The following is a 24,656-nucleotide window of genomic DNA, read 5'->3' as shown; positions in this document are numbered from 1 at the left end:
GGGCAAAGGAGAAATAATACAATGCGTAACGATACACCCCGGTACTTTGGAATGGGAGAAATAATGCAATGCGTAATGCTACAATTATGTACTGCGCACTGAAGGAATAATGCACTGCGTCAAACCCCAATCACGTACTTTGCAATAAAGAAATAATGCAATGTGCGCCGCTACAATCATGTACTTTGCAGTTTAAGGAATAATGCAATGCGTAGCTACAATCATTACTTTGCAATGAAGAAATAATGCAATGCGGGCCGCTGCAATCCTGTACTTTGCAATGGAGAAATAATGCAATGCGTAGCGTTACAATCGTGTACTTCGTTATGCAGAAATGTCAGGCATCATAAGACAGTTCGTTAGCAGCAATATTGGCAAAGTGTATTACGACAATCAGCCTCTTCGATAACAGTTGCCCCCCACACGTATTAACCACGACACAAAGTGCAGCTTCTCACTCTGGCCCCAGTAATGCCACTGCGTCTGTCAGTACAGGCCCCAATTTGAGCCGAAGCAAAGGCTCACTTCGCCAGAAGGACTGCGAGGCCGAGAGAGTGTCCCTCCAGGCCTGCACCCCGCCCATGTAGATATCCACGTTACCAGGGGGCGCGTCCCCACTCTCCTCTCCTCCTTCAGCGAACTGGGCCTTCCGTGTAGAACTTTCTTAATGGGCCTCAGCGGCTCAGATCCTCCAGGGCTGCCGGTCCGGGCCGCAACTGTTAGGAAGGTCTCGGGCGGCCGCGGGGCACACGTACCCCACGCCTCTGAAATTATGTTACTCTGGGTGCACGTTCACCACAGCACCCTCCGGGTCTCCTCGGGCACGAAGCCACACACACAGCGCTGATGGTACTTCATGTCAACTGCGAGTGCACGTTCACCAGGCTCTCCTTCCTGCTGTCTCAGTTGGCACCAAGACAGGCACACCATGCTGCAGGGACTCACTTTCTTGCGGTGCACACAATGATCAGCCGATCACCTCCACAGTTCCAGGTTGAACCAAAACACGCACACTGCTTCACTGAGACTTACTCCAACTCCGGTGCCCTGATATCCAGGTGCTCTTCACCAATGCCTTTGGCCACACCACGGCACGCTCATTTTGTCCGAGCCTCTCTTCTCCTCTGGTGCACTCGATGACCAGGCGCTCTTCACCAGCGCCTCCGGTGCACCCCGACACTCACCCTACGCGCCAAAGACTCACTCCCCTTCTGATGCCACGTTGACCAGGCGCTCTTCACCAATGCTTCCTGTGCACGACGACACACACCGTGCACATCCGAGACTCACCTCACCTTCGATGCACACATTGACCAGGCGCTCTTCACCAATGCCTCCTGTGCAACATGGCACGCACCCAGTGCGTCCGAGTCTCACTTCTCCTCCATGTGTCCAAGATCTCAGGGCACGCCTTCCGAGGGTCTCAAGCTGCCACAACACGCACCCACCGCGTTGCTCGAAACTTTTATGTTCCTGTGTTTCCAAACAGGGAGCCAGCTCACCTCGGGCCCTTGGGGTTACAAGACACAGCACAAAGCAAAGTCTTTTTCAAGCAGGGGGACCCAGCGCACACAGCACAGCCTCAACAGCCTTTTTCTTGGTTAAAGCAGCAAACTGCAGACCAGCCCCAGATCACGAAGCAAGGGTTGGTCCTTCCCAGCAGTCTCTTCAGTTGTTTCTTCCGTAGCAGAGGTTCCTCTTGACCAAATGGGTCTAAGTCTTTTCAGTCTCAATCCATTTCTATTCCAGCATTCAGGCGCCTCAGCTCTCATAGTTATACCCCTAAATGTCTTTGAAGTTCGTTGTGCTCAGGGGTGTGTGCTCAGGGGTCCCTGACCCCTGCCTAAATCAGTACTGGGTGTCTCCCTCCCAGTGTCGCCTTTCTACCTTTGATACTGGGGGTCTGGATCCTTAATCACTCAGCAGGGGATGGGTCAATTGGTTTATAGAAGCAGCCCAGGCCTTTTCACCTCCCAGGCTTCTCCTCCCCCTACTCTCCAGATGCAGGGCAGCCTGGTGCCATCTCAACCCCTCCCTGGGTCAAGACCTCTCTCAGCTCCTCTCACCTCTCAGATCCAGACAGTCAATCCACATTCAGCAGAGACACACAGAAATGCTTAAAGCACAAAACTCAGCCACTTTCTAAAAGAGTGGTTTCTGAACACACAGTGACAAAACCACTTTCATAGTAAGATGTGTTATGACACTGTGTTCATACATACTAAACCTCACCTCTCCATTTTAAACTTCTAGGAAACTAGGCTAACAAACACAATAACCAGCCTCCCCCATTCTATCCTATGGGCAAGATGGTCTTTCACCAGTGAAAAACGAAATGGAGTGTTTTTCACTGTCAGGACATAGCACACACCTCAGTATATGTCGTGCCTTTTACTTACACTGCACCCCACCCAAGGGTTACCCTGGACCTACCACAGGGGTGCCTGCTGTGTATGTAGAAGGGAAAGTACGGCCTGACAAGTGGTTGCACTTGGCAGGACAACATGCTAACTTAGCAAACTGAGCACAGGCCCTACACTGCAGGTCTGAGTTCCCTTCTCCACGCACCTTTGCATTACTAGCCCTGACACACACTGCACATCACTAGGGACTTTACTAATAAGACAAACTTACCAATCATGGCCAAACAATTACCATTACACTTCACACAGGGAACACTTGTACTTTGACACTGATCAGCAGTGGCAAAGTACCCAAAGCATCTACATTGGCAATTCTATGTCAGGAAAATGGTCTAGGGGGAAAGCAAAAAGTTTAGGGAACTTTAGCCAAAAAGGCCAAGTCCTACAGTAACCCTTTTGTAATCTGTGAAGAGAAGTATTATTGGAGTTGTCAAATGAAGCGTGAACCTCATTCAGCAATGACCATTTACTTCATAGTCACGGAATTTAAGAAGAGAACATGGGCAGGTGGACTGTGGAAGATGGTGGAATACTGTCTTACTATTTACACCGTTTCACCGCTGCTGCTGGCACCGCTCGCACACAACTCCTTAATATGACTAGTGTCTTGGTGTGCTGTGCCTTTACTGCACTACTGCTTTCTGTCCTAGTCACAGGCGGCTAACAGCAGATTAAACTCTGGGTTGAAAATGTTTCACCGCCTCTTTTCCAACACAAATAACACAAAGGGGAGCATCCAGGATGGCCGCACACTGAACGGGCTCCGATAGCCGACAGTGAAAAATCCCTCTATATCCACCATTATCCGACTGATGCTGGGTTAAATAATGCCTAAGTGAGTCAAAACTTTTGACTGTGACCTGAAGCACCCCCGTATGTAGGGGAGACAGTGAGGGAGTCGAGCAGCCGGGGTCTGAGGAGACACGGGGCCTGCGCATCCTGGTGGCCCTCTGAGGTGAGCTGAATCGAGGGAGCTGCACATGCGATCCTCTCTTTTGGCGTGGTGGCGCATGAGCATGATAGATTTGGCCGGCGCCTAAGCGGCAGTGTCTGCACGCATTGTAGGAGGACAGTGGGCCCGACTCGAGGCTGCGGCAGAGTGGTGGTTTGGTCCCCAGCTAGTGATGGAGTGGAACATCTGAGGCCTGGCGGGGCTGCGGGCTCTGTGTGGTGACACCGGGAGAAGAGATCGGAGTGGCGCTACTCCCTTCACCCATGTGCTACGGGCCTTCTTGTTGGGAGGCCCGTGTAAATTGTGTTACCTCGCGACTGGAGCCTCGGAGGGGGCCAGGACTGAGGCAGATGCCTCGGCCCACCCGATTAGCCCTGAAAGAGAATAAAGAGGTGAAGTGACATTGTGGCCGCGAGAAGCCCTGCATGAGGGGGATGCTGTGTGGCTGCCATATCTTACAACTGTGCCCCTGTCCTCTGCTGGAGGGCCAGCTGCTAGAGCAGTGAGGTTTGTTGGCCTTGCCCTGCGGACCTCCCTCTTCTTCTCTCCCCCCCCTCCGAATATTGTGTGGACTACCTGTCCAGAAGGCCCGTGACTTGTGGGCATGAGAGCAAGTAGCAGCGCTCACCAAGCTAGATATCACCATTACGGCCCACCTGGAGGACCGGACCAGGCGCAATAATATCTGCATTGTGGGGGTTCTAGAGGGTGTGAAGGGACAATGTACAGATCTCTTTCTGTAAGATCTCATCCTCAAGACTCTGTGTCCAAAAAGACTAACCAACTACTTCACGATAGAGAGGGCCCCCTCGCATGATCATAGTCAGAGTATTTAAGTATAGTGATCGAGATGCGATCCTCCAGGCTGCTAGAACCCACACTTTTTCCCAGATTTCACTCTAAAGGTGCAACGATAACGCCAAAGCTTTGAGTCAGTCAAGTGAGCGCTCCGGGAACAAAACATCAAATATATGATGCCCTATCCGGCCAAACTCTGAGTTGTCACAGATAGCAAGACATTGCATTTTATGACTCCATACGAAGCCTGGAACTGGCTGGAGGGCTTTAACATAGTGCGACTGAGAAGGGGCCAAGACCGCAGGACCCTCCCCCAGTGACAGAGATTCAGGGACAGGACTGCCAATTGACCCCGACAGCCCATGATCCAGTAATTTGGCCTCAGGAAAATTACTTACACTGGACACTGAACTGTGACACTGGCAATACTATCCGGCATTCTGGGGCTCGGCAGGAGGATTGGGTCCTGAATGGCCCTGTTGCATGGCTGGTCCTGGCGCTTGGCTGAAGAAGGCGATATTTGATCTAAATGATAATGATTTACATTGAACGTTTATAGGGAAATAGGAGCACTCACTTCTACTCAGAATGGGAGATTGTGTGATGTGTTGTGTCAATCCGCCATTAGTTCACGTTGGCGACCCCAGGGCTCCCTCACAGTTATATACAAATGGTGAGGCGACAGGCACTCTGCAAGTTGGGGAGGTAGGGGGGATACAACTTACCACACAGGTAGGGGGTAGTTGGGGAAGCTATTTGGTCTAGCTCTTTTGTTGACATTTATTGCTCATCAATGCAGTAAGCAAATGGGGGAAGTAAGTGTGAATGATATGGTATATCTTACACTTGAACATGAATACGCTACATACTCAGGCCAATGGAGGGATCTAAATGCAGAGAACTTCACGCATGGACATGGAATGTTAATGAGCTGGAGAACACAATCAAACATACCCTAGTATTCCAACATTTGAAACGACACACCCCGGCCTTCATTCTCCTGCAGGAAATGCATCTTTGAGGGAATGATTATCAAGCCCTGTGAGGAAATATGAATTTTTATGGTCAATTGTGTCCCCTATCTTAGACCCCAACGGCTCCATGTACATGCTACAAGTACATGTATGTTCCCTCCAGTTCCAGCTATGAAGACGCAAATACATGTGCGTCCAACGTCAACATGTTCTCTTTCAGCTCCGCCATGAATGGGTCGAATATTCCATTCCTAAGTATGATTGGCCACCGACTTTATATGGTTCACTTTTCACGTTTTACAGTTCAGGCGAGCAGGCCCTGAATTCTGCCATCAAGCCTTTTCCTACTTCTGCCTCTGAAATGCTCCAGCTTGGACCTGCATCCGTATCCATGAACTTTGTCCTACTCCCTGCACGGCTAACGGTGCCTGACGCGGCCTGTTGCCTGCCAAAAACTGTATTCAGCCTTCAAGTTATCTGCTCCGCTCCTCATCCAATGCATTCCTGTCTAGTAGTTTAGGTAAACATCCTTCCAGCTACCGAGCAAAGAGCATGGCCTCGCTGTCTTTATGCAAGTAATTCATAGCCCCTGTTACCATGGAAGATTCCTGCCCCCTCGCATCTCATGTAGACACATAGACGCTTGTACATGCACTAACAGTCAGTATAGAATAGATTCCGTCCGAGAGACCTTTCCTTTTGGATAAAACAGTTCCTTAAACAAAGATATTAGATACGATTTGGGATTAGGTTGACCTGACCCCCCAGACTTCTGTCTCCACATGTAGAGCTAAATGCCAATTCCCCTTCACCCTCTAGTTGCACGTCAATCACACGTCATGCGGCTGCGCGCGCATCTCTGCCAAACATTTCTGCTGACACTGCAGGATTCTCTTATGGATCCACCCACTTGTGACATCATTTTTAATGACGTTTCTAGTATACGCCTGTTATTACGCCCATTTTCATTACGTATGTGTATTCTTATCTGTACTATCAGCTGTTACGCCTCCTGCATCTGTCTTAATGCAATGCTTTTCATATATATATTGTTACTTGTCAATAATGTATTGCCTATCCCTTCCTGAACCTTCGTGGTGATGGAATAAGATTGCCTGGTTCGAACTATGATTCCTTTGTAAGGAATAAAGCCCTTTTCAGAACCTCTAATACCACGGATTCTGCCTCTTATTTTGACTGAGTTATTCTTACTAGACTTTTCCGCATAAAAAATAGTACAGGTAATTTAAATATTTACCACATAAATTGGCGCCCGAACAGGGACACTTTCTCATCTCACGCGCCGGAGGTGCGTTGCAGGCCCGGTCCCCTGCCACAGCTGAACGGACAAAAACGCGTACCCGCAGGATTTCCTGTATCTCCCTCCGGCCAAGCGGGGGTGACTGAGGCTGCGATCAACACCCAGACGAGGCGGTGAGACGTGCGAAGTATCCCGACCAGAGCCTAGCTGAGAGAGCAAGATCCGAGGTATACAGAGGCCCACCAGGTTCCGAAGTTTCCGAGTCGAGTCGAGTCCAGTCCGGTCCAGTTCAGTTCAGTTCCGAGGCCTTCCGTTCCGTGCTACCCGGTGAGTACCATTGCTGGGGAGGCAGTTAGACGTGCACATTGGTTTGTGCCGGTCCTGACGGGTTTGGGTACACAAATCCGGTCTGCACTGTTTTAGCAGTGTATCTGTACTGTTTAGCAGTATATCCAGTATGTTCATGTATATAATCCAGTATTATCTAGTATTAGTATTATGTCAGTAGTTAGTTTTCTCTTAATTATCATTGTTCGTTAAATGTTAAATGTTAAATGTTTTACTGTGTTCAAAAATTGTGGTATGAATGAGTGTTCATTATTGTGTTTATCGTATTAATTGTGTTCAAGTCCAGTTCAAGTAAGAATCAAGTAGCAAGGTTTAAAAATGCCGTTCTTTTCAAAATTAAGACAGATCAAAACTAGAAAAGGAGTACTCGAAGAAGCTGTTCCCATTCCACCTAGGGATACTCCAGGGTATTTTATGTACCATAAGCATGGCCTAGATGCCGTATTATATCTTGATTTATGGGTGGATTACACCAAGGATTTAGCAGAGAGTCAGAGATGGCCCGCAGCTGGGACATGGGATGCAGACTGCATCATGAGAGTAGAAGAAGAATTATGGAAAAAGAAAGCCAGACAGTCACAGAAAGATGCCATTGAACTATGGCGTAAAGAATCGCATAGGCGCACAGAGAAAGCGCTCAGACTGGAAGAAAAAAGTAGGGAGAACTTAAATAAAGCCCGAGAAAATATGTTAATTGAGGAAGGTACCCGAGTAAAAACAGAACAAGTAGACAGACAACGAAACACTCTTATGAATGGTATGTATCCTCTTTTGGCCGAAGGTTTACCTAAGGCCACCCCGGAAATACCGAAAGATTTGCCACCCCCTTTACTCTCGATTAAAGCACATCCCAAGACCGCAAAAGATATTTTCCTTTCCTCCTATTTAGACGATGTAGCTCCCGAATATGTTAATGTTCCACCACACGCACCACCTGTCGATGGTGCTCAACGCCGAGATCATCCGCCCCCAACTCCGCAACCACAAACTCCTCCGCAAAATCCAACTTTTCCTGCATCCACAGTTTCTACCTTACATCCCACAAACCCTTTTATGCCTAGCACCTCAGAAGGTGCGACAGGAGGTGCGGCAGCAATTTTCGCCACACCACCATTACGAAGCAAATCGTCTCTTAGAGATTTAGCAAACCAAGGTACACATTTCCTAGCCGACAAGGGGCACAAGGTGTCCCCTTCAAAGCTGCAATTCTGTGTCCAGCAAGTTGTGTACCTTGGGCACTTGCTGTCCAAGGGGGGAAGACAGCTTACACCCGACCGTATCCAGTTAATTGTTAACATGCCGACACCCAAGACACAAAAGGAGGTACAGGCATTCATAGGCCTCACTTCGTACTGTAGGCAGTGGATCCCTCAATATGCATTTCTAGCAAAACCACTCATTCAGTTGACAACACAGGAGGCAGCGACATCAACTGTCCTCCCTTGGACTCAGGAACATACGCAAGCTTTTGAAAGCTTAAAGAAAGCTTTATGTCAAGCACCTGTTTTAGCAACACCATGTTACAGCAAACGTTTTACACTTTTTGTTACAGAACGAGAAGGTACTGCTTTGTCAGTACTCACGCAGGAACAAGCAGGATCACATAAGCCATGTGCTTATTTTTCCAGTACATTAGATCCCGTAGCTCAGGCTATTCCTGCGTGCCTGAAATCAGTCGCAGCAACAGCTTTAGCAATCCGACAAAGCGATGCCATAGTGTTAGGACATCAATTAACAGTACAAGTACCACATGCAGTAGAGGTTCTCTTGAACCGGACCCAAACACAACACTTGACCATAGCAAGACTGACGGGTTATGAATTAACATTGTTCCAGCCACACATAGAAATCAGACGTTGTAGTACATTAAATCCTGCCACACTTTTGCCAGTAAGTGGAACAGACCCATTGGCACATGATTGTATTGAAATCATTACTATTACGACGAAACCCAGACAAGACTTGACAGATATTCCATTATCAGATCCAGACCTGACATTGTATGTAGATGGTTCATGCATGAGAACAAGTACAGGAGAGTTAGTGGCCGCTTATGCAGTCACAACAGACACTGAAGTTATTGAAACAAATTTTATAGATACCTTGTCAGCTCAAGCAGCAGAGCTCATCGCTCTGACACAAGCCTGTATTCAAGCCAAAAATAAGAAAGTCAACATATACACAGATTCACGTTATGCGTTCGGAGTCGTCCATGACTTCGGCGTGCTTTGGCGAGAGAGAGGTTATTTAACTTCTCACGGTGCCCACATCCAGCACGGTCCCCTTATTCAAGCTCTGTTAGATGCAATACATCTGCCGACTGCAATATCGATTATGAAGTGTAAAGCCCATACAAAAGTGACTGACATTATTTCTCAGGGTAACGACCTAGCTGACAGAACAGCTAAACAGACTGCTCAGAATCAGACTCATACAACTGACACGACAAAGACAATAGTTCCGACACCAACACGCTGCATGACAGTTAAGGATCCCGCCCTTGATGTAATTGACATACAGACACATGCTACACCAGAAGAAATAAAGAGATGGACTGAATTAGGAGGGATCCAAACCGATCAAGGATGGTTGACAAAGGGAAAATCTATATGGTTTCTCCCCGACTCAATGGTTCAAGTCATCATTAACACAATACATAGTCCAGCGCACCTAGGAGAGAAAGCTATGCTAGACAGTATTCAACACATTTGGTTCAATAAACACTTGCGAGCAGCAGCTAAACAGAAAGTACGTACCTGCATGATTTGTTGTCAGTTCAATCCAGGAAAAGGCGTACCTGTAGAACAGGGTGGATTTCAACCCCCCGATCACCCTTTTGAAGTCCTCCGGATGGATTATATCCAGATGGAACGATGTCGAGGATTCAAATATGTCCTCGTAGTTGTTTGCGCTCTTTCCCGGTGGACAGAGGCGTATCCCGTCTCAGATTACACTGCCCCGACTACTGCCAAACAGTTAGTTCGAGAATTCTTCCCACGGTATGGTTTGCCCCGTGTCGTGTACTCAGATAATGGCCAACCGTTCTCATCCGAGCTAATGAAACATGTTTCACTTTTGTTAGGCTATCAATGGAAATTCCACTGTGTCCGACATCCCGAGGCAGCAGGTCTCGTGGAGCGGCATAATCAAACTTTGAAAATTAGACTGTCCAAAGTATGTAGAGAAAAAGGTGTCGACTGGATAGTAGCTTTACCAGTTGCGCTCTTTTACATGAGAATGGTAGCACACTCTCGAACAGGGCTATCCCCGTATGAGGTGATCTTCGGTAGACCACCAAATATGTGGGGGACGCCTATACCCCGTAAAATAACTGATGTTGATTGTAATATGCTGACAGATTACCTGGCTTCCTTGATGTCTGCACTACAATCTTGTCGTTCACAGGTAGCTGCAGCTTTTCCCGATAACACTGAGGTGAAGCCCCATGACGTGGTTCCGGGAGATCTTGTGCTCATAAGGAACTTAGACAGAAGGAACCCGCTGGAGCCTCGCTGGCAGTCGCCTAAACTCGTCTTATTGACCACAAGGACAGCTGTGAAGATTGAGGGACGTAAAGGGTGGTTGCACTCGAGCCATATAAAAAAATTTCATGGACTATCATCCGACTTGAATTATCCGCCCTGCATTCCCTCACAGACTGACTCAAAACTCCCCCTGGTTGACAAAACTGAAAAAGAAAACTATAAACTGAAACTAAGGTCTAGCAAGTCAGACAATTTGATTGTTTAAGTCCTCTCCAAGGTGAATCGGTTGAATTTGTCTCTGACATGTATCCTCTAGACCGAAATAGAGAGAGAAATAGACAGAAACAGCTCAAGAAACATGCGTACTGTAAATCACTTCGTAGTCACTGCATAGTGACATTGTTAATTATGTTTTTCCTAAGTCTTCTGATTATCATTGCCAGTATATTATTACACGTGTATTACCCTATTTCCAAGCGTGCTTTCAATGCTACTGCCGAACATTCTTTTAGCGAATTACCCCCGCATGAGTTGTCCTATAGATTTGCGCTGCGCAACAACACATTCATTAGTATGTTACATCATTCTCATCAGACCAGCAATGCTACAAATTGTTGGATATGTGGCCGACTCCCTCCCTATCAGAAATACAAGGGAGTTCTGCCTCTCTTTCCGTATCCATTCACCCACAATGGCTCCTGTGGAGCATGGTTTAGTTTGATTAATTCCCTAGATTCAAATTCAGTAGTTTATCAAGACAACTGGGTTTGGGGAAACCTGAACCTAGTTTTACTTAAAGTCTGCTACCCTAACAAGGAGGGACTTCCCAAAAGAACAGGAACTGATCTAGAAAATGAAGTATATGGATTAGGTAACTTTACACTTAATCTCATGATCCTGAATGTTGAATCTGAAGCTACACCAATCTTGCCCGCTATGTCAGTATTTCCAGTTAGAGGCGAATTATGTGTAAGAAAGAATGGTTCAATACACATGGGCCATAGTAAATGTACCACTGTAATAGAATTCAGTGATAAAGGCAAATCTACATTTAGAGCTTCTCGTCACTCCTACTTCATCTGTGGTCACACCGCATACATACGCCTACCCCTAGATTGGGATGGTACCTGTTACATTGCATTCCTTCTGCCACCTGTTTTCCTAGCCCCGCCTGATTACCATAGGAATACCCATTTAGTACACAATAGACAGCAGAGAGATCTCCCGATTGTCGACTACACCGAAACAGCATGGGAGCAATACACAGATTTCAATAAAGGTTTCTTTCCCTACATAGGTACAGTCACTAATAGTAAGTTGATACGTAGATTAACTAGAACCCTTGAAGCAGTAGTGAATGAAACTACTTCCGCCTTAGGCAACTTAACAGAGGAGCAGTCTGCGATGCGGATTGTTGTTCTTCAAAATCGTCTTGTCCTTGACGTCATCCTGGCCGATAGGGGCGGAGTTTGTAGGGTCATCGGATCAAGTTGCTGTGTTTTCATACCAGAAAACGCGCCGTCAGTATATAAAGCCATAACTCGACTTCATAAGATCGTAAGCCAGATACACCAGAATCCAGGCACCTGGACTTGGTCCGGTTGGTTCTGGAGCGTGTTGTCAGCCTGGGGATGGAGGATCCTATCCTTCCTAGGTATTGGCTTTCTCATTCTATTCAGTTGCTGCTTGTGTCTACAATGTGGGCCAGCGATTTGTGGTCTGTGTGCCACATCGTGTATCCCGCCTTCGAATTTTCATTCAAGATCCCGGAAGAAGAAAGAAGAACAAATGATGCTATATGAACAGATTGATGGATTGATGAAGATGGATATTTCATAAGGGTCCGTAGGGGACAAGGAGGGAATGAGGAAATATGAATTTTTATGGTCAATTGTGTCCCCTATCTTAGACCCCAACGGCTCCATGTACATGCTACAAGTACATGTATGTTCCCTCCAGTTCCAGCTATGAAGACGCAAATACATGTGCGTCCAACGTCAACATGTTCTCTTTCAGCTCCGCCATGAATGGGTCGAATATTCCATTCCTAAGTATGATTGGCCACCGACTTTATATGGTTCACTTTTCACGTTTTACAGTTCAGGCGAGTAGGCCCTGAATTCTGCCATCAAGCCTTTTCCTACTTCTGCCTCTGAAATGCTCCAGCTTGGACCTGCATCCGTATCCATGAACTTTGTCCTACTCCCTGCACGGCTAACGGTGCCTGACGCGGCCTGTTGCCTGCCAAAAACTGTATTCAGCCTTCAAGTTATCTGCTCCGCTCCTCATCCAATGCATTCCTGTCTAGTAGTTTAGGTAAACATCCTTCCAGCTACCGAGCAAAGAGCATGGCCTCGCTGTCTTTATGCAAGTAATTCATAGCCCCTGTTACCATGGAAGATTCCTGCCCCCTCGCATCTCATGTAGACACATAGACGCTTGTACATGCACTAACAGTCAGTATAGAATAGATTCCGTCCGAGAGACCTTTCCTTTTGGATAAAACAGTTCCTTAAACAAAGATATTAGATACGATTTGGGATTAGGTTGACCTGACCCCCCAGACTTCTGTCTCCACATGTAGAGCTAAATGCCAATTCCCCTTCACCCTCTAGTTGCACGTCAATCACACGTCATGCGGCTGCGCGCGCATCTCTGCCAAACATTTCTGCTGACACTGCAGGATTCTCTTATGGATCCACCCACTTGTGACATCATTTTTAATGACGTTTCTAGTATACGCCTGTTATTACGCCCATTTTCATTACGTATGTGTATTCTTATCTGTACTATCAGCTGTTACGCCTCCTGCATCTGTCTTAATGCAATGCTTTTCATATATATATTGTTACTTGTCAATAATGTATTGCCTATCCCTTCCTGAACCTTCGTGGTGATGGAATAAGATTGCCTGGTTCGAACTATGATTCCTTTGTAAGGAATAAAGCCCTTTTCAGAACCTCTAATACCACGGATTCTGCCTCTTATTTTGACTGAGTTATTCTTACTAGACTTTTCCGCATAAAAAATAGTACAGGTAATTTAAATATTTACCACACCTGGACTGTTTTGATTAAAGGTTTCTGGCACATGCCTCAGATTCGAAGGGGGTAGCTATACTGGTAAAGACTCCACTAGTGTTTACCCAAACCCATACATGGTGGGATGATCAGGGTTGCTATGTGGTCCTCTCAAGCACCCGGGTGGGTGGCACCTTAAATCTTTGCTCCCTTTATGTACCACCGAGATTGCATCCCAGGGTCCTTCCTAAAATCAGTGCCCTGCTTTTAGAAATGCCTACGGGCACCCTTCTGCTGGGAGGAGATATGAATGCTGTTATCAGCCCTGAGATTGATATGTTGAGCACAACACAAACACAACTGGATAAAACCTTTCTGCCTGGTTTTGTGTCTGCCATGGGCTTGGTAGATCTGTGGAGGACCAATAATCCACCCCTTAAACAATATACCTACTACTCTGCTGCACATGGTTAATTTGTCCGTCTAGACCATATTCTCACACACCACACTAGAGTTGGGGTCTTTAAAGCGACGACTATGCATGTGGGATTTCGGATCATTCCTCAGTGGGGTTTTGGGTTAGGGGACGGACATTCAGCACTTCCACGTTTCCTAGACTTGACCTGTGGTTCTTGCGAGATCAAAGAGAAGTTGAGTACAGTAACAAAATTGAATTTAAGAAAATCCGGTGTCACCGCACTCCGCCCGTGTTAACGTGGCAGTGTGCGGTCAAGGACCCGCCCCAACCAACCCTTCTGCTCCATTGAAACCAGTCCCAGCCTCCCCTTCTGCTCCCCGGTACCCGGGGTCCTGGGTTCCCATTCAGACAACCTTTCCATGCTGTCCTATGCGCCAGATGTGGGGGTTTCCGTGTGGAAAGATCCATTCCCCATTCAAACTGGCACACTGGTGGTTGAGCTACACACGGTCTTGATAGTGCAAGTCAGTTTGATGTTGGGATCATGACATGGTGCTTCGTATGCTCTGTTTTGAGGGGGCATTACACAATACAGTGGTACATGTTGCTTTCCTTTTGTGGCCTCTTGTGTTTTGCCCAGTTTTCTTTAAGGGGACTGCAAGTCCCAGAAGCCTCGGGCAGTGGCCATCTTGGATGAGGGCTGAGCGTATAAGGGCCCATGCATATGTGCTCACTATTCCGGAAAGTTACCGGCTCTGCAGTCAGTTTCCTTCGTCGGTTGTCTGCCTGGCAACAGGACATTTGGTGTTTCGGAGGGCCGCTTGCTGCTTCCCATTTCCTGGCAGTGTCCCGTACTGCATTTAAGACCTGCCCAGCCTTAGCAGTAAGCCTGTAAAGTAGAATCTGCCTGCTAGACCATTAAGCTATCTGCGAGGGCGAGCGCTCTAGCTCAGTGAGTGGTGAATCCATGGTTTAGTGATATGGGGTCATGTTTTATTTCTCGAATAATACAAATGTGTGTTTGTCTTGGTTTCGTGGTAATATAACTTTTTGAATGTGGTTGTGACACAACAACCTGCAAATGGAAGTGCCTTATCTTATTTGTTCAAGTCCTCCTCCTACTTCTGGTGCAATTAACCTGTAGGAAAGTACGTGAGGAGCATTAACACGATAGGCCTCATAGACATATATTATCTAGAGGTATTAGTGCCATGCAAAACCATATACTTTTATCTAATAATGAGCCTTGGATTATCGTGAATCACCCCAATTGTGTAAGCTATGCTTTATTGCTCACATTAACTATCTTAAGGATTTATTAGTTCCTATAGTGAGTGTTATTGTTTGTGTGTGTTTTAACTTTCTTTTTCAGGTCTTCCTCCCCCCAGTTCCCTTACTACCCTTTCCTCACCTGCCCACTCCAACACTCAGTGCCATTATAGCTTTCTGAGTTGAGAGCTGCCTGGAGGTGGAATAAGTAATCTTCAAGCAGATATGGAGGAAGTAGTTCAGGTTGACAGCATGCACCCTTTGGGAGGCATTCAAGGCTATTTTACGGGGTGAGGCACAGGCATTAAAAGGGGGAAAGAATAAGGAAACCAGAGCCAAATGTGAGGCCAAAGAGAAAGACATTACTGCCTTGAAGATCAGGACAGTGGGGGGGTGATCTATGCCATTGGTTACTCCTGCACCAGCAAGACCTGCGGGCCCTGGGCGAAAATGCGGCACGGAATCATGCATTGGCAATGCAACATCGCCTATATAACATTGTAAGGCAAAAGAACTCATGGCCTGGCTCATAAAGAGGGATAGAGATCACGCCTGGGTGGTAGGAGTCCTGATTAGAGAGGGTATCCTTCAGACCACTAACACGACGATTGCAGATGCCTTTGAGTCTCATTATGAAGACCTTACACCCCCATGGGCGTCAGGACTGGTGCTGATTGTTGGGAGCTCCTACAGGATCTTTCCTTGCAATCCCTCATGGACGAGGCCGTGGAGACGTTGGAGGCAGACCTATCTGAGGACGACCTAGCTAACGCCATCCAAGACTTACAACCAGGTAAAGCTGCCAGTCCCAATGGCCTGCCTGTTGAACAATTTTAAGGGCTGACCTGACAAAATTGTCCAACCTATGCTGGAGATGTTTCGGGTGGCGGTAAGACCAGCGTGCAGCCACCACAGTTGTCATACACAAACCACAAAAGCCTACAGAGCACTGCAGCTCCTCTAGGCATTTATCATTACTTAATGCAGAGGCGAAGGGTTTGGCGAATACACTTGCTAAGCGGTTCTGCAGGTTCATTACGACCCTAAAACATGTGGACCAGTCCAGCTTCATGCCCACAGGAGTACTAGTCTCAACTTGGGACTTGTTTATGGCGTGTTACATCTGACTGGCCTCCCTAGTGCGGAACAAATCGGTACTGATGGCTTTGGATGCCAAAATGGCATTCGATAGTATAGAATAGCTGCACATTTTTCCTGCCCTATCCTGGGTTTTAGTCCTACGTTTTGTGCATGGGTAAAACTGCTCGACCAGGCCCCCATTGTCAGTGTGCGCGTTAACGTGGTCATGTCCTGTAGCTTCACACTGCAGAAGGGCATTAGCCAGGGCTTCTCCCTCTCGCCCTTGATTTTCACCTTGGCACTTAAAACCCTGGCGTCTTGGAATCGCTAGAACCGTTTAATCTGGGAAATCAGAGCAGCTGGAAGCTGGGAGGAACGTATCTCCCTTTATGCGGACGGCGTCTTGTTATATGTCACAGGACTGTATTTTTCCATTCCTAGAATTTTTGATATTTTCGATCTCTTCAGTTTTTCAGTAGCTACTCCAGATACTGAATCAACTGGACCAAATCAGTCATTTTTCCCCTTATGCGGCTGCCACCTCGGTGCACGGCACTGGTGGTGACCGAGGGCTTTCTAAACTTGGGCACCTATGTGACCCACAATCGACGACTGTTTAGACAGAGGAACCCAATGCCCAAGCTTGAGTGGCTCCGAGCCGATGTGGTACATTGGCATACCCTGCCACTGACCCTACCAGCCAGAGCAGCGCTTTATAAAATGAGGACTCTTCGATGACTCCTGTACATGCTCCAAAATACACCGTACCTAGTCCCGGTGAAGTACTTAAGCCAAATAGACCACAAACTCTGTTTACCTCTCTAGAACGAGGGAGCACAACGTATTGCCCTAGGCAAACTTCAACGAGGGGTCTATAAAGTAGGACTTGCACTCCCAGATGTCAGGAAGTACTACTGGGCCTCCAACTATTAGTGGTTAATGAATGGATATTCTCAGATAGAGGGGAACTGGACTACCGGGTTGATCGGTCCTCTTTTGCAAAAAGCTGGAAAAGACATTGCCTACACACACGAGGCTGGTAGCCAAGGCCTGGAGGGAGGAGAGTAACTATTTGGGCTCGAGGGGGAAGACTCATAACATTGATCCCACTTAACGACTCACTCCGTGAAGTGGACTCCCTTGTGTTTTTTTTTCCGGCTGGGCGAGGGTAGGGATAGAACATCTGGGTGAAGTATGGAGGGAGAAATCCTTTGTGCGCTTTGAGACCCTCTGCCAGGAGTATGAATTTGTGGATGCCGATCACTTTCACTAACAACAGCTGGGACATGCATTGCGGGTCCACATTCGGGAGGGGGTGGACTTCCATGAAGCCTTCCCCCTGTAAGATCGCCTGCTCACGGGGCCCATACTGGACAAGTGGGTTTCCACAATTTATCGCAAATTGATAAATATTTCTCCTGACCTGCTGGGATACCTGCTTAATGTCTGGACGGAGGACTTGAGTGGACGACTGGGCTGAGGCTCTTCAGAGCCTCAGAGAAGTAGCTATTTGTGCCTGATTTAGATTAATCCCGCTTAAAATACTTCACAGGGTATATTACTCATGCACCACTATAAATAAGATCGGGCAGGCCAGCACGTCACAGTGTGTTAGGGGCTGTACCCAGGAAGGCACCTTTTTCCATATCCTGTGGGAAAGCCCAGTGATCCATGATTTCTAAAAGGGAGCGACGAGGGCAATGTCCAGGGTAAGGTCTCAGCGGGTGCCACTCGATGCCAAATTGCTGCTAATAGCAATACAGGTGGAATTCAATTGGCCTCGCTATGCAAGGATTTGGCTAAAATTGGCAGGGGTAGTAGCAAAACGAGATATTGTAGGCAGTGAGGGGCAAGCCTGCCCCCAAAGGTTGACTAACGGGAGGCAGACATTGGCTGGTGTCAGAGGGCAGAAGAAGTCATATACAAAAGCAGAGGGTGCTCCAGAAAATTGGGAAAAGGTGTGGACAGACGGGCATTGATATTGTGAACACATGACTGACAGCCTAGTAAGCGACGCAGTTGTCCAGAAAGATGGTGAGAGTCTAGCCTGCATTACCAGATAGACTACTTAGGGTGCTATTACGGCCATGTCTCCGATCTGATATCCGTACCCTGTATTTGATGCAAAAATGAACAAAGTGCTATTGCTAACTGTATTCACTCTGTTTTGAAGTGTACGAGTGTGAGCGGCTGGCCTGGTATATGATGTACACTTATGTAAGTGGACAGCCTGCACCAGTCCAGACAACCTTTATATCAATTTAGGAGGTCTTAGACAACCGTAGAAAGCTCTCTAAGTGGTAGCTGTGGAGAGAAGCCTTCAGGCTTGGTCCAGGAGGAGTGTAAAGCAGCTTGTTTTACCAGAATGCAATCGTATAGGTATAGATTACATTAAAAAGAACCACACAAGGTATTTATAAAAATATGTATTTATTATATAATACTCACTAACAAATTTAGCTATCTCCTACTTGGAGATATGCACAATGCACACAATACTTTGTATAGAAATTACGTAAAGAGCACAGAATTCACAGTGAATCCCAAGGGGGGACAAAAGGATATATTAAGAAAGTGGTATAAGAACTACGACTTAGGTCAAGACAATGTACAGAGGACGTGGAAGTGCCGGAGACCCCAGCAACCACCCAAGTTGAGTAACTAGGAACCCCACGGAGATCATGTGCAGTGTGGGAGCACTACCGCGTTTTCCGTGCAACTCAACGTGTAAGTCGCGGTTGACATTTTAAAGAAACGGGACCCTTCCCAGTGGACCCGGAAGAAACCCTGTGGAAGACAGAAGGTTGGCGAGCCACCCCACCCATGGATACCCTAGTATCCATGTTACCTACACCAGGGAATCCGGGTGCATAGGTGTGAAGTTGTGTCTGAAACTGCTGTCGAACCCAATGGAGGACTTCAGGAAAGTGCCGCTGCTGGAGGAGAATGTGTCCGGTGGAATCCGAAGGTGGATTCAAGTTTAGCGGAGGGGACAGAGTCTATGTCACTCAGGAGTGACCAGGAGACCTGAAAGACGAATGCCCACCGATGTTGGTGTTGCAGGAGAGTTGACGGTGACCTTGACTCTGCAGCTGTGAGGACCACGAGACGCTGAGGAGGACCAGGAGCCGTGCACGAGCTGTCCCATGTCTGATGCCGAGAGTTGAGGGGTAGGTGTCCGTTAAGCACACTAACAAGCCTTGGCAACTGCAAACATCATGGAAGTCGAATAAGGTGCAATGTTGGAACCAGCAAGGTCCAGGGGACTCACCACAAGCAGAGGAGTAAGGGCAGGACCCGAGCAATCAGGGGAGCACGACAGGAACAAAGAAGACCCTCAACAAGACCCACAGGCTGGAGGCACTGGAGTCACAAGAGGACCTCGAGCAGCTCACCAAAAGATGCAGGCCACGGAGCAAACTATACAGGGTGGACGAAGATTCTGGTCACTGCAGATGCTTGAGGTTGGGGCTACTTGGAGCCCGAAAATCTTGGTGTAAGGAAGCCAACAAGCCTTTGCAACGACAAGTCCACACAGTACACAGGGGTTCGGTTGTTGCAGCTCCTACGAGGGATACTGGCCTCAAACTTGGTGTGAGGGCAGGGCAGGCCTCGAGAGATGTGTAGAACCAACACCTGTGTTGCTGAGCCTTTCAGGATCCGTGGGAGCTCAGGATCAGCAGACTAGTCATCCTAGCTGCAATGCCTGCAGATGCAGGGAAGTGACTCATTCACTCCAAGGGAGTTTCTTTCAGGTGGCTTGGATGCCCACAGGCCTTGGAAGGTTCATATATGGTGCACAGGCACAGATGATGCAGCAGACTGGAAGGGAGATGAAGTCGACCCCAAACGAAGTCCAGCGAAGTCCAGAGTGCCCAGATGGCAGAAGTTAAAGTGGTGTCTGAATTGAATCGTGTTGCACGACAAATCTAGGGACCTACACTCAAGTAAGCCCTTAAGTACCCTAAGGAAAGGGTTGGGACGATTCAGGGTTCCCTCCCAGGGGAGGGACTGCACCGTGGGGAGGATACTCCCATGTCCTCTGTCCAGTTTCGCGCTAGAGCAGGAGCCAACGGCTTCCAGAGATGGTTTGAACTGGACTATGCAAAGAGGCACCAAATGTGCCCCTCATGCAGACTGAGAGGCACTGGCAAGCGCACCCACCTGGCCCCAATAGACTAGATCCTGTCTGGGAGGTGGTCACATCTCCCTGTGACAGGATACCTATTGTTCTGCCTTCCCCTGCTCGAGCTTGGCTCAGCAGTAGGAGAGCAGAATCATGTCTCTGGTCGGCAGCAGTCATGTTGTGCTGTCCGGGGTCTAGAACACTGGCACCGGGAACAATGAGAGCCCAACGGAGGCCAGTTCCAGTGCTTGGAATCAGACCTCCCACACTGTTTATGGTGTGGGGGTATGATTCCAACATGTTTGATACTAAACATGCTAGGATTTGTTGTAGCCGATTTCAAGATGGTTATTGCCTAATTACGCGGTGCCCCTCTATATGGTATTTGTCTGCTTCACTTACAACCCGGGAGAATGGCGTTCATAGGCTGTAGGGGTGTCCTGCTCATGCAGGGGCACCCTCTCACTTAGAATCAAGCACCATGCCTTCAGGATTGCAAAAGGCCTGCTATAGGGGTGACTTATAGGTTTTAAGTGCAGTGATCCTAGATATAGGAAACATATATCTTTCTTAAGTGGTGCCAGCACCATTTTACATAGGCTGCAGCGGCAGACCTGTAGTTACAGTTTGAATGGTCTCCCACAGGTGGTATAATACATGCCTCAGCCCATGGGGGGACCTCTGGGGTACCTATGCCGTGGGTACCTTAGTACCATGTACTAGGGACTGACAAGGGTACCTCAGTATCCAATATGGGATGTACCGAAGTACTGAACATAACAATTTAGGGGAGAAAGCAGAGAGACGGGGCCCTGATTAGCAGGATCCCAGTCAGACTAGTCAAAAACAGCATAACACCAGGCAAAATGTGTGGGTAACCATAAAAGCAGATCATACTTTTCTACGATGAACAACACTTTCATAAAATGAAATAAATAAATAACAAGCCATATATAGCGCAATTCCAATTTGTAGCACACCTTTGCGGCATTAGCAGAAAAGAAAACCCATCCAAAGAAAATTTTCCTGCACATAAAAATGTCTGAAATACAATCAATACTATTTTAAAATGTACTGTTTTACTTTTTTCAATGGTGTACATCTTTTTCACTAAAAGAATCAGGAACATAAGAAGGCATGAGGTGACACCGTCAGCCTTTTCATCAAATAAACACATCATACTCAAGCCTATCCGACTGTTCAGTATTTCTGGGTAGACAAATTTAAATTAGGGTCACTATTTATTACTAAACATTTAGTGATTCTAGGTGCACTAAAAGGACAATTTGTTATAGTAAATTAGACAACCAGACTAAAAGAATCAGGGCTGGTTGTATTTTACTTTTGTAGATGCAATTTACAATATGGAAACTACACAAATAGTGTGGATTTTCTCAGTCTGCAAATGCAGGAGCAGGGTGGGAATGTGGGCGTTCCAGTAGGGTTAACCATGCGGTGAACATACCCCAACCTAGATGATTGATGGTATGTACAAATAATTTGAAAGCATTTTCCACTCTAAAAAAAAACACAAATGTGCACTCTGTGTGAATGGCAGGAGTAAGTGTATTTTGTGTGAGAAACAAAAGGGAACACTCACAAATTTAATGTGGATGCGTGAGAAATATTTTTGGGAGGAGAAAAAAAAACTTGCAAATGCACCTATCCACATTATTCTTGCATGCAGATATTTCAACCTTGAAGAATGTGTATGTTTTGTCCATTGAAGTATTGCTCAAAATCTAAAAGTGTTGTACATTACCAGGAGAAGATGTGGAATTTAAGACTTGTCCATGGGACAGGTCGATTCAAAAGACTACTTGTCCGGTAACAAAATCCACTTGTCCCTTTGGTGCCATGCAGTGTGGGGACAAACTATGACAGCAATCTCATTATATAAGAGCTCTGATAATAGCCACTCTGATTATGCCAGAGCTCATACCACAGTAGGGGTGGAATAATAGCAAATCCCTTATTTTGCCATCTTTTTACGGATCTACGTACTGGGGCTGGAGGTAGAGGTAAGCAGTAGTTCCCCATGGTTGTAATGACCTTTTAAGTCTGTGAAAACCTACTAACTTGCATGTTTTATGGGTTTCCATTAGCTTGTCTCTAATATTTTCCCATACAGCGAAAGGTTGGAAATTTACTACTGACAAAGGCAGAAGTAAAACTTCTTCCAGTGTTGGGGAAAAAAGTGGTTGGTGGTAAAGTGAACTTGTTACCGCGCAACAGATTCTTGCATGAGGAAATCTACACATGATTAATAGCCCAGAGCTAAAATGCAGTTCACAAATATTTTCTAGGAGTATGATTTTCTGACATACTTCTGTAAATTCTTGTAAATTCATGGAAGCCATAAATCTGTACTACTGCAAGGACATTTGCCCTGGGTGCACTTCTGTGACTTTCTTTAAGAATTGGGTCCCTATTTTGTTTTTATTAAATTTCTATCTGGCGAGTTCTATTTATTAGAATTCTATCTCTCTATCTACTGGCTGGTTTCACTGTAAGTGACTGCATTCTGCTCTTTCACAAGGAGAATATTGGCACACAAAGTAGTTTTGTTCAGTAACAGGAACTACAGTGACAATGTGCACTTTGAGACCAAAATAACAAGACACGCATTAACATAATCAAAAGGCTAACCACCAATGTCATACCTATTGGTTTTGCCAGTGCTTGTTTATTTTCATATTTTCTATTTTTGTTACAACTGGTTACACTGATTTTTTTTTTGATTTTTTTTTTTTTTTTTTGAAATATTAGCATGCATCAACACATTTTGCTAAACAATGCTTCAAAGAAATTATACCTACAATTTCACAGTAGTTTAGCTAAACTTTTTTTCCTAATTGCATTTCTTAATGAACATTTTATTTAGAAAGAAAAGGATCCTCAACCTTGCTTTCAAGCTTTTGCATATATTTGTATCTAATCATAGAGCAGCTTGAAAGCATTATACGTAGCCTTATATTGTTAAACTTTGCAAACGAGTGTACACATTTTTATACTGGAACTAATGTCAGTAGTGCAGTGTGAATTTACATCATTTCCTCAGAGCGCTCACCCTAATAATAAAGGCTTTGTACGGTAAATACAAGTTCGAACAGCATTAACATGTGGACACAAATATTCCCTTAACTGCAGACAGTGACCTTTCCGGATCCATAATGTGGTAGTGTATTCTGGCAGCCAAATGGTTTGTGCTGCGGGTATTGTCCTTGACCTCAAACAATATGTCCTGGGCATCGGAGGAAACCTATGTGAGTAGACTTCGAACCGCTACATGTCTGGGATTTGGCTTGAGTGTCTTTCTGCCCATCCCTCAGTCTTGGTACCAATTTGTCTATTCGTGTGCTTCTATCTATGAACATCTCTGTCTCTTTGCATATTTGGGTAGTTATGTATTCTATCCTTGTATTTGCATGATCAAACACATTTCTATATTTTGGTTGGCTAGAAATGTATTTGGCTGCCTATTTGTGCATTTGTTTTTCTCCATGTTCATAATCTGGTTTATATTTATCCCCATTCTCATAAATGTGTGTCTACCTTTATACATGTATCTATTGTGCTATTGGCGGACCCATACATTAGCTTAGTAATAATACATCTACTACAACAGCACAGTTTGTGACTTAACTCCAGACAGATGACTCAGACTTGCACCCCTTCCAGGTCATTAAAATGAAAAAATTAATAAAGCACATTTACAAAATGCTACATATTTATAGATATAGTGCTGTGAAAACAAAACATTTGTAGTAAATGTTAAATTCATTAAGAAATATTAAACAATACAGAATTATGTTTACTTTTTTTGGCATATGGCATAGGTTTGCAAACAATAAATTAAAAGGCATTGTGTCAGCCAAGACCTTTTGATTTTAGTAATATTATATATTTAATATACTTAATTTATGGGACTTTCAGCTAGCTCTCCTCATTCATTGGTCTGGTGTTGTGTTATTCACGTTTTACTCCATCCACTACAGCATACAGCAATGCAACAGCCCACTTTGGTCACTGTTGACTTCACAGTGAGTGATGTCATTATGCCCTTTCACAAAAGAACACATACACACCACAAAAAGTAGTCTACAGTGCCGTGAATGTGTGCAATGTGTACTTTGAGACCCAAGAAAGATTATTGCCTTTTAAACGATTTTATTTTAATATTGGTGCGTGCCTGTCAACTCTCAAAACAATGTTTTATAAAAAAAAATAGCAAAACCCAACAAACATCGACAAAGCTAAACCGCTGGCAGCCAATACCAGGTTAACTGCTTTGCAAAAACTTGGATGAGATTGCCAGTCAAGGGCTTGACACTCCCCAGCACCATATAAAGGACACCATTATGTTGGCCTAGTGAATAAATCAAATGTCTACAAAATGTATTAGCGTGGTTCAATGGGTGACGTGAAGTGCTTGGGTGAGTACAGGTTGCTGTTAGTTGATCATGAAAAAAACAACTGAAAGCTCTAGAACTGAATCTGAA

General features: G+C 46.0%; 1 protein-coding gene across 1 annotated transcript in view; it reads right to left on the bottom strand.

The window, feature by feature from the left end:
* Positions 1 to 24,656, bottom strand: part of LOC146859258 (uncharacterized) — a 400,212-nt gene that overhangs the window by 58,696 nt on the left and 316,860 nt on the right. The window lies entirely within an intron of this gene.

This window comes from Triturus cristatus, chromosome 3_2 (genome assembly GCF_964204655.1).
Source record: "Triturus cristatus chromosome 3_2, aTriCri1.1, whole genome shotgun sequence".
Classification (NCBI taxonomy): Eukaryota; Metazoa; Chordata; class Amphibia; order Caudata; family Salamandridae; genus Triturus; species Triturus cristatus.
Note: the sequence above shows the minus strand (reverse complement) of the source record. Positions and strands in the feature narration are given on the sequence as shown.